General features: G+C 45.7%; 1 long non-coding RNA gene across 1 annotated transcript; it reads right to left on the bottom strand.

Annotated features, from left to right (window-relative positions):
- Nucleotides 1-8,231: 8,231 nt before the first annotated feature.
- LOC140692713 (uncharacterized) lies at nt 8,232-13,149 on the bottom strand. Its single transcript, XR_012068286.1, has 3 exons — nt 13,027-13,149; nt 9,774-9,846; nt 8,232-8,400 (listed from the first exon to the last, which is right to left on the bottom strand). It is a non-coding gene; the product is annotated as an uncharacterized lncRNA (long non-coding RNA).
- Between the last annotated feature and the right edge of the window lie 416 nt (nt 13,150-13,565).

Below are 13,565 nucleotides of genomic sequence, written 5' to 3'. Positions count from 1 at the left end.
GACCACAGCGTGAGAAGAGGAAGGATTTCCTTCAGTTTATCTCTCAAAAGCGGATGCTACATTTTGGATGGCACCGGCACGGTTCGGCAGCGAGGACACCAAGTTCGGGCTGCGGGATCATTCCAGCAGGCCCTGATGTGTGACATCCATAGATATGCTTCCACTGGTGTTCCTGTAGACAGAGAAGCTCTTGGAAGAACTGGCTTCAGTGGGACATTCCCGTGGCACTACAAAGCACAAGCGCACTCACACTCTGCCCTTCTGGAAACACTCCAAAATAACATAGAGTAGAATGCAGAGCTGAGAAGCTTTAGAAGCTCCATTTCCACCAGAGGAAGTGTCCTGTGCTCTTTCAGATTTGTGAGATAAGCGTAATCAAAATGAGGTTATCCTAATCGGAATAGTATGGGGGGTTCATCACAACAAAGGCAACACCAGCAATTGGAGATAGACCAGACAACACACACAGGAACAGGACATGGCATTAATGTCTAGGAAAATTTGTCCTCACAGAAATCCCATGCAATTGTGTAGAGCCAAGAGTCTAAAGTTTTCACTTAACCAAGCCCTAGAAGTCTACATTAGATACCTGAAATTACCTGACCAGTAGAGATGAAGAAATACAGTAAAAGGAAAAGGAAGTACCATTTTCAGTTCCAAAGAGATTGAAGGCCCTAAAGATAAGCTTTCAGACAACTAGACTGCAAAACGCTCTCTAGAGCAAGTATTGAAAATGGAGGTGAGGGAAACACTGAAGAACAACAGTGTCTCAGAATCACAAAAGGCAGAATACCAGAAAAGGGGAAGAGAAAGCCTAAAGACGAGCCAAATAATATCAGAAAACTCAGTGGATGAGAAAATATCAGGGCTAACATTCCGTCCTAAGCAGACGAGATATTGCAGAGGGACGCGTGAATGACTTTGAAGACAGGGGAACACAAATCCCTCGGTCAGAAGCACACATAGGAAAGCAAGTGCAAACCAATGAAAACATTGCTGTTGAATCCTGGTTGAAGACAAGGCATGAAAGACTAAAATTCGCAAGAGTCCCAGATGGAAAAGCAAGAGATAAAGAAACAAACAATGTTTGAAAAGTGATGTGTAGAAAAATCAGACTGAAAATTGCTGAAAGCCAAGATAGAATCATCTAGGCGAATTCAGGAAGTACACAGCGTCCAAAAGAGGTGGAATCCCAATAGACTTAGCAGCAGCTGTATGATCCAAATCAACAAAGTTCATGAGCATCCCAGTGATTTAAAATGCGCCTGGAGGAAAGCAACATAGTCACAAGAGAACCTTCAGATGGGTTTCAGCTGCTATCTCAGCAGCAATATTGCAGGACAGGGAGGAGTGCCAGGACATAGACCATAGCTTGAATGGCAAAATGCTGCCATCTAGGGTAGCCTATGCCACATGACCACCATTTCTAATAACAGCAGAGCTAGAGAATGCCACAGACCTGCAAATCTTAAAAGAATTCAGCAGTTCGAAACTTATCCTAAAAGAAAGGTTGAGAATTCTCCCCTGAAGGGATAAGCAGCAAGATGAAATGGAAAGAAGAAAACCCTTATTGGAAATGCAAGAAGAGCATGAGTGGAAAAGAAGAAACAAGAAGAAGGCAAGGAGGACATCAAAACCCTAAAGATGGGAGAGGGAAGCAGGAAATCATAGGGGATTGGAAGCACTGTCTTAAGGGAGTCAGCTTATATGACTCTCTGTTGGAAGCAAACAGAGAGATGCATGGCCTGACGTGTTTCCAAAGCAAACGAGAAGCAGACCAAGAAAGAATCAAACAAACAAACAACACAAAAAGGGTAGGGTAACATGAATATTCAAAAGAAATTACTCAAGGTGATGTCAAGGATCATTCAGTACGCATCAACCCAGTATCGCGGCTTGAATGTACTCAGCACACCTGTATTCGGAAATCAGAGGCGTGCATTTATATTCGTAAATATTGATTCATATGAGCATATCGTGACCTAACCCAAATGCCGATTTGGAATGCAATGGATCCCTAGTCCGTGCTATAGACTTGCAAGTCTTCCAACAGGATGAATGAATGCCATCTTCTACACTACGTCGAGAAGAAATGGCACAAGCCTATAACAAGGAAAAGTAGCTCCGCAAAAGTGTACTAAGATCAAAAGAGACAGGCAGTAAAGTGCACATTGGGGATTGTATCATTCCTAGGAATTTCAGCCCCCTTGAAACAAATGGATAGATGTCCCGTGAATGCGGGTGTTTCAGCAGAAATCATCCGACGGCTATGTATTGCGGGTGTGCCCATATTACAGGAACAATAGTTTCCCTTAGTGGGTCTCTGTGTACTGTGAACTGTTAGAAAGTTTAAAGACGTGTGAAACATTCAACTGAAAATGGACACACTTCCCTCCGTTGCTACAGTGCATACAGATCTGAACAAAAGGAAAGAGGGAAGAACAAAGGCCCATGGGACGCTAGTGGGTAGAATCACTTTTACCTTAGGAACCTCTCGTCGGATGCAGCCCCTCCCCCAACACTGACAAGATGCAGCAGCCATTGGGGATGGCAGTTAGCGGTTGGATTCCAGGTGGAATGTTGGTGTGTACCGCGAGGCTTGTTGTGGCTGGTGGATCCTAGGTAACCGGGCAGAGTTCTGTGGGTGGATCAGTGCGATGGAGGGGCTGCCGCCCTCTGTGGAGCTTGGCTTAGGTCTTTGGTCCGGGAAGCTGTGTCAGTTCGAGATACTGCTGCTGCCCAAAGACCTGAGTTCACGGGTCAGTTTCCAGAACCTGAAAGGGCAGACAGTGGAAGATCTGCCTGTCTTCAGCTTACTGGAGAGGCTCCGAGGTCCTTTCAGACTTGCCCAGTCCTGTTGAAGTCGACTTTATGGGAGACACGAAGAGAAGCTGGCCGAAAATATGGCTGCACGGATTGAGGAGAGATGCGAACACATTGATGAGAGATGTTCTGCTACAATAGAGAATACTGGCCTGGAGACAGCTGTAGAGGATAGCAGGCTCGAAAGGCATTCATGAGACATATTGAACCTCGCTGATACTAGCAGAAACCTACGGAGGGCCACCGTGGACTGGAGGAAGTCCCTCAATTCTCTGCTCCAAGAACGGGTCCAAGATCCCTGACGTCTAAAGAGAAGAGATGGCAGAGATGATAAAAACGCTCATGTTCTTGAAAGAGGTCAGATAATCCACACGACCCAAGGGGCAATTCCAAGCCATTCAGATCAAAGTGCACCAAGCCCAGGTAAGCCTTTTCCCAGGTTTGGGCCTAGCTATCAAGCACTTGCTCTTCCCTCCCCTCCACTCAGGCATCCATTTTGAGGGATCAGTACCTGAGCTGCAATGAAGCCAGTAAGAGAAGAGCAAGCCCCTCCTAGAATCAGAGTTCCTCTAGCTTCATCCTCTGTGAACAAGAGGGAACCCCATAAAGGTCAAATACTCTCGTATGAAATAGATAGGAATTGAATACTTAGCTCCCACAAAGAAACGATGGCCTTCCGCTAGATTCAGCAAATGCTGGGTTTATGTCTTCTCTGGGGTGAAGGGAGTGTGGTAAGTGAGGGGAATCTTTGACTGAACTTGAATCTGTATTAGGCCTCCGTTTTTCAAGACAGTCTAGGTAAATATTAGAAGTCAGATAGTGAACGGAACTGTAAAAGTCGCCAATGACATGAAAGACACAGCTTATGTGGACCGTCTTTCAATTGAGTCAAGCCCCCGGGGGCAATCTATCATGGGGGTGCAGACTTGGTTGCATTCAAGTGCTTTACCCAACATGATCGGATGATTAAGCGTTCTCATCACTGATAGAAGAACACCTGGTTCTCAGTAGCCTAGCATAGCTGCAGCAGGGTTCTCATAGCTATAATGCCTCTAGGTTCTTTGGATTCAAAGCTAAATGTATATATTCAGTTCGTTTCCTCTTGTATTTTCCTTGAGAGGGATGTTACACATTGAAATGCCAACATTGACCAGTAGGTGTCATCGGGAGTAAAGGGCACCACATGCACAAGTGAATCCAAGCTTGGGGGTTATTTCATGTTTCCATTAGTTATTTCATGGTTCCTCTTGGTTTCGGAGGCTTCAACAGTAAAGAGTTCACATGAACCCTTTAACAGTTCGGACTGCTACTTTGCATTCTATCTGTCTATGTTTTCCTTAGAGCTGACAAAATGTTACCGAAATAGACAAGTCTGGCTTCTAGGTCGATTTAGTATGTTTCAGAAACTAACTTCATTTTCGTATAACTCCCAAAACATTTATATCAATTCTATTAAATTTTTAAAGACTGCAAATGAGATATCAACACAATGTCAACGCTGGAGTCTTCGGACAATCCCTCCCACCACGGCTGTATAGAAACAAAGAGATAAAAAAAAATCACATTTCTGTGAAATGTATCTGGAAAGTGTTGATTCATCGATGCCCAGTTGACAGAGAAGCAGTGCAACCTGCGCTCACTCGCTCCCATGAACACAGCAATGGAAACATCCACTCACCCAGCCCTTGGCACAGGACACTTGCCGAAGAGAGGTCTGTTACTTCCAAAGACAGGATGAGGCCTCAGAACACCTGGAAGCAGGAGAAGGAAAAGCAGGGAATGGATACCAGTGAGCCCTGTTGATGGAGCAGTAAAGGTGAAACTCTCTTTAACTTGGACGCACACTCTCAAGCGGACAGGAGACATGGGATTGAAGGTGATGCGCTGAGTGTTAGAAGAGTGCACAGCAGATGCTTGGCTGACAGAACTCAAAGAATCCAGTGCAAAATATCCCCACAGTTGATTCTGAGACCAAGATCCGAGCTGCCAAATTTGAGGTAGCAGAGGCAGCGTTCAGGGAGGGATAGGGCTACGGATGGTGGCACACGCTGAGTCTCAGGGATCTGGAGTGCGTTGTGGGATGTGGTGGGTCCTATCAAGAGAGCAAACCGACCTGGGACCCCAATGAGCAAGCAACCACCCTGGCGCGCGCAGTTGAAATTATCGATATGTCCCATGGCCACACCCAGTGCATCTGCAAGACCAGAGACCAATTTGGCATTTTGCCAATAGAGCATGTGTGGGGCTGAATCAGAGATATTGTGCATCGGGTCTGAGGGATCCAGGGGGCCTTGGGTTTGAATTCAGAATGAAAAGCCTTAGGATCTGCTACATTCATAACCTGGGCTGTGATTATGGTTTGGTTTGAGGCACAGGATGTGCAACAGCTCTGTGGTTGCCTTCGTGCACCCGTGCCACAAGGATGAGAGGACAAGGAAGTGTGGTCCAAGACCACAGCGTGAGAAGAGGAAGGATTTCCTTCAGTTTATCTCTCAAAAGCGGATGCTACATTTTGGATGGCACCGGCACGGTTCGGCAGCGAGGACACCAAGTTCGGGCTGCGGGATCATTCCAGCAGGCCCTGATGTGTGACATCCATAGATATGCTTCCACTGGTGTTCCTGTAGACAGAGAAGCTCTTGGAAGAACTGGCTTCAGTGGGACATTCCCGTGGCACTACAAAGCACAAGCGCACTCACACTCTGCCCTTCTGGAAACACTCCAAAATAACATAGAGTAGAATGCAGAGCTGAGAAGCTTTAGAAGCTCCATTTCCACCAGAGGAAGTGTCCTGTGCTCTTTCAGATTTGTGAGATAAGCGTAATCAAAATGAGCTTATCCTAATCGAAATAGTATGCGGGGTTCATCACAACAAAGGCAACACCAGCAATTGGAGATAGACCAGACAACACACACAGGAACAGGACATGGCATCAATGTCTAGGAAAATTTGTCCTCACAGAAATCCCATGCAATTGTGTAGAGCCAAGAGTCTAAAGTTTTCACTTAACCAAGCCCTAGAAGTCTACATTAGATACCTGAAATTACCTGACCAGTAGAGATGAAGAAATACAGTAAAAGGAAAAGGAAGTACCATTTTCAGTTCCAAAGAGATTGAAGGCCCTAAAGATAAGCTTTCAGACAACTAGACTGCAAAACGCTCTCCAGAGCAAGTATTGAAAATGGAGGTGAGGGAAACACTGAAGAACAACAGTGTCTCAGAATCACAAAAGGCAGAATACCAGAAAAGGGGAAGAGAAAGCCTAAAGACGAGCCAAATAATATCAGAAAACTCAGTGGATGGGAAAATATCAGGGCTAACATTCCGTCCTAAGCAGACGAGATATTGCATAGGGACGCGTGAATGACTTTGAAGACAGGGGAACAGAAATCCCTCGGTCAGAAGCACACATAGGAAAGCAAGTGCAAACCAATGAAAACATTGCTGTTGAATCCTGGTTGAAGACAAGGCATGAAAGACTAAAATTCGCAAGAGTCCCAGATGGAAAAGCAAGAGATAAAGAAACAAACAATGTTTGAAAAGTGATGTGTAGAAAAATCAGACTGAAACTTGCTGAAAGCCAAGATAGAATCATCTAGGCGAATTCAGGAAGTACACAGCGTCCAAAAGAGGTGGAATCCCAATAGACTTAGCAGCAGCTGTATGATCCAAATCAACAAAGTTCATGAGCATCCCAGTGATTTAAAATGCGCCTGGAGGAAAGCAACATAGTCACAAGAGAACCTCCAGAGGGGTTTCAGCTGCTATCTCAGCAGCAATATTGCAGGACAGGGAGGAGTGCCAGGACATAGACCATAGCTTGAATGGCAAAATGCTGCCATCTAGGGTAGCCTATGCCACATGACCACCATTTCTAATAACAGCAGAGCTAGAGAATGCCACAGACCTGCAAATCTTAAAAGAATTCAGCAGTTCGAAACTTATCCTAAAAGAAAGGTTGAGAATTCTCCCCTGAAGGGATAAGCAGCAAGATGAAATGGAAAGAAGAAAACCCTTATTGGAAATGCAAGAAGAGCATGAGTGGAAAAGAAGAAACAAGAAGAAGGCAAGGAGGACATCAAAACCCTAAAGATGGGAGAGGGAAGCAGGAAATCATAGGGGATTGGAAGCACTGTCTTAAGGGAGTCAGCTTATATGACTCTCTGTTGGAAGCAAACGGAGAGATGCATGGCCTGACGTGTTTCCAAAGCAAACGAGAAGCAGACCAAGAAAGAATCAAACAAACAAACAACACAAAAAGGGTAGGGTAACATGAATATTCAAAAGAAATTACTCAAGGTGATGTCAAGGATCATTCAGTACGCATCAACCCAGTATCGCGGCTTGAATGTACTCAGCACACCTGTATTCGGAAATCAGAGGCGTGCATTTATATTCGTAAATATTGATTCATATGAGCATATCGTGACCTAACCCAAATGCCGATTTGGAATGCAATGGATTCCTAGTCCGTGATATAGACTTGCAAGTCTTCCAACAGGATGAATGAATGCCATCTTCTACACTACGTCGAGAAGAAATGGCACAAGCCTATAACAAGGAAAAGTAGCTCCGCAAAAGTGTACTAAGATCAAAAGAGACAGGCAGTAAAGTGCACATTGGGGATTGTATCATTCCTAGGAATTTCAGCCCCCTTGAAACAAATGGATAGATGTCCCGTGAATGCGGGTGTTTCAGCAGAAATCATCCGACGGCTATGTATTGCGGGTGTGCCCATATTACAGGAACAATAGTTTCCCTTAGTGGGTCTCTGTGTACTGTGAACTGTTAGAAAGTTTAAAGACGTGTGAAACATTCAACTGAAAATGGACACACTTCCCTCCGTTGCTACAGTGCATACAGATCTGAACAAAAGGAAAGAGGGAAGAACAAAGGCCCATGGGACGCTAGTGGGTAGAATCACTTTTACCTTAGGAACCTCTCGTCGGATGCAGCCCCTCAGCCAACACTGCCAAGATGCAGCAGCCATTGGGGATGGCAGTTAGCGGTTGGATTCCAGGTGGAATGTTGGTGTGTACCGCGAGGCTTGTTGTGGCTGGTGGATCCTAGGTAACCGGGCAGAGTTCTGTGGGTGGATCAGTGCGATGGAGGGGCTGCCGCCCTCTGTGGAGCTTGGCTTATGTCTTTGGTCCGGGAAGCTGTGTCAGTTCGAGATACTGCTGCTGCCCAAAGACCTGAGTTCACGGGTCAGTTTCCAGAACCTGAAAGGGCAGACAGTGGAAGATCTGCCTGTCTTCAGCTTACTGGAGAGGCTCCGAGGTCCTTTCAGACTTGCCCAGTCCTGTTGAAGTCGACTTTATGGGAGACACGAAGAGAAGCTGGCCGAAAATATGGCTGCACGGATTGAGGAGAGATGCGAACACATTGATGAGAGATGTTCTGCTACAATAGAGAATACTGGCCTGGAGACAGCTGTAGAGGATAGCAGGCTCGAAAGGCATTCATGAGACATATTGAACCTCGCTGATACTAGCAGAAACCTACGGAGGGCCACCGTGGACTGGAGGAAGTCCCTCAATTCTCTGCTCCAAGAACGGGTCCAAGATCCCTGACGTCTAAAGAGAAGAGATGGCAGAGATGATAAAAACGCTCATGTTCTTGAAAGAGGTCAGATAATCCACACGACCCAAGGGGCAATTCCAAGCCATTCAGATCAAAGTGCACCAAGCCCAGGTAAGCCTTTTCCCAGGTTTGGGCCTAGCTATCAAGCACTTGCTCTTCCCTCCCCTCCACTCAGGCATCCATTTTGAGGGATCAGTACCTGAGCTGCAATGAAGCCAGTAAGAGAAGAGCAAGCCCCTCCTAGAATCAGAGTTCCTCTAGCTTCATCCTCTGTGAACAACAGGGAACCCCATAAAGGTCAAATACTCTCGTATGAAATAGATAGGAATTGAATACTTAGCTCCCACAAAGAAACGATGGCCTTCCGCTAGATTCAGCAAATGCTGGTTTTATGTCTTCTCTGGGGTGAAGGGAGTGTGGTAAGTGAGGGGAATCTTTGACTGAACTTGAATCTGTATTAGGCCTCCGTTTTTCAAGACAGTCTAGGTAAATATTAGAAGTCAGATAGTGAACGGAACTGTAAAAGTCGCCAATGACATGAAAGACACAGCTTATGTGGACCGTCTTTCAATTGAGTCAAGCCCCCGGGGGCAATCTATCATGGGGGTGCAGACTTGGTTGCATTCAAGTGCTTTACCCAACATGATCGGATGTTTAAGCGTTCTCATCACTGATAGAAGAACACCTGGTTCTCAGTAGCCTAGCATAGCTGCAGCAGGGTTCTCATAGCTATAATGCCTCTAGGTTCTTTGGATTCAAAGCTAAATGTATATATTCAGTTCGTTTCCTCTTGTATTTTCCTTGAGAGGGATGTTACACATTGAAATGCCAACATTGACCAGTAGGTGTCATCGGGAGTAAAGGGCACCACATGCACAAGTGAATCCAAGCTTGGGGGTTATTTCATGTTTCCATTAGTTATTTCATGGTTCCTGTTGGTTTCGGAGGCTTCAACAGTAAAGAGTTGACATGACCCCTTTAACAGTTCGGACTGCTACTTTGCATTCTATCTGTCTATGTTTTCCTTAGAGCTGACAAAATGTTACCGAAATTGACAAGTCTGGCTTCTAGGTCGATTTAGTATGTTTCAGAAACTAACTTCATTTTCGTATAACTCCCAAAACATTTATATCAATTCTATTAAATTTTTAAAGACTGCAAATGAGATATCAACACAATGTCAACGCTGGAGTCTTCGGACAATCCCTCCCACCACGGCTGTATAGAAACAAAGAGATAAAAAAAAATCACATTTCTGTGAAATGTATCTGGAAAGTGTTGATTCATCGATGCCCAGTTGACAGAGAAGCAGTGCAACCTGCGCTCACTCGCTCCCATGAACACAGCAATGGAAACATCCACTCACCCAGCCCTTGGCACAGGACACTTGCCGAAGAGAGGTCTGTTACTTCCAAAGACAGGATGAGGCCTCAGAACACCTGGAAGCAGGAGAAGGAAAAGCAGGGAATGGATACCAGTGAGCCCTGTTGATGGAGCAGTAAAGGTGAAACTCTCTTTAACTTGGACGCACACTCTCAAGCGGACAGGAGACATGGGATTGAAGGTGATGCGCTGAGTGTTAGAAGAGTGCACAGCAGATGCTTGGCTGACAGAACTCAAAGAATCCAGTGCAAAATATCCCCACAGTTGATTCTGAGACCAAGATCCGAGCTGCCAAATTTGAGGTAGCAGAGGCAGCGTTCAGGGAGGGATAGGGCTACGGATGGTGGCACACGCTGAGTCTCAGGGATCTGGAGTGCGTTGTGGGATGTGGTGGGTCCTATCAAGAGAGCAAACCGACCTGGGACCCCAATGAGCAAGCAACCACCCTGGCGCGCGCAGTTGAAATTATCGATATGTCCCATGGCCACACCCAGTGCATCTGCAAGACCAGAGACCAATTTGGCATTTTGCCAATAGAGCATGTGTGGGGCTGAATCAGAGATATTGTGCATCGGGTCTGAGGGATCCAGGGGGCCTTGGGTTTGAATTCAGAATGAAAAGCCTTAGGATCTGCTACATTCATAACCTGGGCTGTGATTATGGTTTGGTTTGAGGCACAGGATGTGCAACAGCTCTGTGGTTGCCTTCGTGCACCCGTGCCACAAGGATGAGAGGACAAGGAAGTGTGGTCCAAGAACACAGCGTGAGAAGAGGAAGGATTTCCTTCAGTTTATCTCTCAAAAGCGGATGCTACATTTTGGATGGCACCGGCACGGTTCGGCAGCGAGGACACCAAGTTCGGGCTGCGGGATCATTCCAGCAGGCCCTGATGTGTGACATCCATAGATATGCTTCCACTGGTGTTCCTGTAGACAGAGAAGCTCTTGGAAGAACTGGCTTCAGTGGGACATTCCCGTGGCACTACAAAGCACAAGCGCACTCACACTCTGCCCTTCTGGAAACACTCCAAAATAACATAGAGTAGAATGCAGAGCTGAGAAGCTTTAGAAGCTCCATTTCCACCAGAGGAAGTGTCCTGTGCTCTTTCAGATTTGTGAGATAAGCGTAATCAAAATGAGGTTATCCTAATCGAAATAGTATGCGGGGTTCATCACAACAAAGGCAACACCAGCAATTGGAGATAGACCAGACAACACACACAGGAACAGGACATGGCATCAATGTCTAGGAAAATTTGTCCTCACAGAAATCCCATGCAATTGTGTAGAGCCAAGAGTCTAAAGTTTTCACTTAACCAAGCCCTAGAAGTCTACATTAGATACCTGAAATTACCTGACCAGTAGAGATGAAGAAATACAGTAAAAGGAAAAGGAAGTACCATTTTCAGTTCCAAAGAGATTGAAGGCCCTAAAGATAAGCTTTCAGACAACTAGACTGCAAAACGCTCTCCAGAGCAAGTATTGAAAATGGAGGTGAGGGAAACACTGAAGAACAACAGTGTCTCAGAATCACAAAAGGCAGAATACCAGAAAAGGGGAAGAGAAAGCCTAAAGACGAGCCAAATAATATCAGAAAACTCAGTGGATGAGAAAATATCAGGGCTAACATTCCGTCCTAAGCAGACGAGATATTGCAGAGGGACGCGTGAATGACTTTGAAGACAGGGGAACACAAATCCCTCGGTCAGAAGCACACATAGGAAAGCAAGTGCAAACCAATGAAAACATTGCTGTTGAATCCTGGTTGAAGACAAGGCATGAAAGACTAAAATTCGCAAGAGTCCCAGATGGAAAAGCAAGAGATAAAGAAACAAACAATGTTTGAAAAGTGATGTGTAGAAAAATCAGACTGAAACTTGCTGAAAGCCAAGATAGAATCATCTAGGCGAATTCAGGAAGTACACAGCGTCCAAAAGAGGTGGAATCCCAATAGACTTAGCAGCAGCTGTATGATCCAAATCAACAAAGTTCATGAGCATCCCAGTGATTTAAAATGCGCCTGGAGGAAAGCAACATAGTCACAAGAGAACCTCCAGAGGGGTTTCAGCTGCTATCTCAGCAGCAATATTGCAGGACAGGGAGGAGTGCCAGGACATAGACCATAGCTTGAATGGCAAAATGCTGCCATCTAGGGTAGCCTATGCCACATGACCACCATTTCTAATAACAGCAGAGCTAGAGAATGCCACAGACCTGCAAATCTTAAAAGAATTCAGCAGTTCGAAACTTATCCTAAAAGAAAGGTTGAGAATTCTCCCCTGAAGGGATAAGCAGCAAGATGAAATGGAAAGAAGAAAACCCTTATTGGAAATGCAAGAAGAGCATGAGTGGAAAAGAAGAAACAAGAAGAAGGCAAGGAGGACATCAAAACCCTAAAGATGGGAGAGGGAAGCAGGAAATCATAGGGGATTGGAAGCACTGTCTTAAGGGAGTCAGCTTATATGACTCTCTGTTGGAAGCAAACGGAGAGATGCATGGCCTGACGTGTTTCCAAAGCAAACGAGAAGCAGACCAAGAAAGAATCAAACAAACAAACAACACAAAAAGGGTAGGGTAACATGAATATTCAAAAGAAATTACTCAAGGTGATGTCAAGGATCATTCAGTACGCATCAACCCAGTATCGCGGCTTGAATGTACTCAGCACACCTGTATTCGGAAATCAGAGGCGTGCATTTATATTCGTAAATATTGATTCATATGAGCATATCGTGACCTAACCCAAATGCCGATTTGGAATGCAATGGATTCGTAGTCCGTGCTATAGACTTGCAAGTCTTCCAACAGGATGAATGAATGCCATCTTCTACACTACGTCGAGAAGAAATGGCACAAGCCTATAACAAGGAAAAGTAGCTCCGCAAAAGTGTACTAAGATCAAAAGAGACAGGCAGTAAAGTGCACATTGGGGATTGTATCATTCCTAGGAATTTCAGCCCCCTTGAAACAAATGGATAGATGTCCCGTGAATGCGGGTGTTTCAGCAGAAATCATCCGACGGCTATGTATTGCGGGTGTGCCCATATTACAGGAACAATAGTTTCCCTTAGTGGGTCTCTGTGTACTGTGAACTGTTAGAAAGTTTAAAGACGTGTGAAACATTCAACTGAAAATGGACACACTTCCCTCCGTTGCTACAGTGCATACCGATCTGAACAAAAGGAAAGAGGGAAGAACAAAGGCCCATGGGACGCTAGTGGGTAGAATCACATTTACCTTAGGAACCTCTCGTCGGATGCAGCCCCTCCCCCAACACTGCCAAGATGCAGCAGCCATTGGGGATGGCAGTTAGCGGTTGGATTCCAGGTGGAATGTTGGTGTGTACCGCGAGGCTTATTGTGGCTGGTGGATCCTAGGTAACCGGGCAGAGTTCTGTGGGTGGATCAGTGCGATGGAGGGGCTGCCGCCCTCTGTGGAGCTTGGCTTAGGTCTTTGGTCCGGGAAGCTGTGTCAGTTCGAGATACTGCTGCTGCCCAAAGACCTGAGTTCACGGGTCAGTTTCCAGAACCTGAAAGGGCAGACAGTGGAAGATCTGCCTGTCTTCAGCTTACTGGAGAGGCTCCGAGGTCCTTTCAGACTTGCCCAGTCCTGTTGAAGTCGACTTTCTGGGAGACACGAAGAGAAGCTGGCCGAAAATATGGCTGCACGGATTGAGGAGAGATGCGAACACATTGATGAGAGATGTTCTGCTACAATAGAGAATACTGGCCTGGAGACAGCTGTAGAGGATAGCAGGCTCGAAAGGCATTCATGAG

The sequence above is a fragment of the Vicugna pacos genome, unplaced genomic scaffold (genome assembly GCF_048564905.1).
Source record: "Vicugna pacos unplaced genomic scaffold, VicPac4 scaffold_16, whole genome shotgun sequence".
Taxonomy (NCBI): Eukaryota; Metazoa; Chordata; class Mammalia; order Artiodactyla; family Camelidae; genus Vicugna; species Vicugna pacos.
Note: the sequence above shows the minus strand (reverse complement) of the source record. Positions and strands in the feature narration are given on the sequence as shown.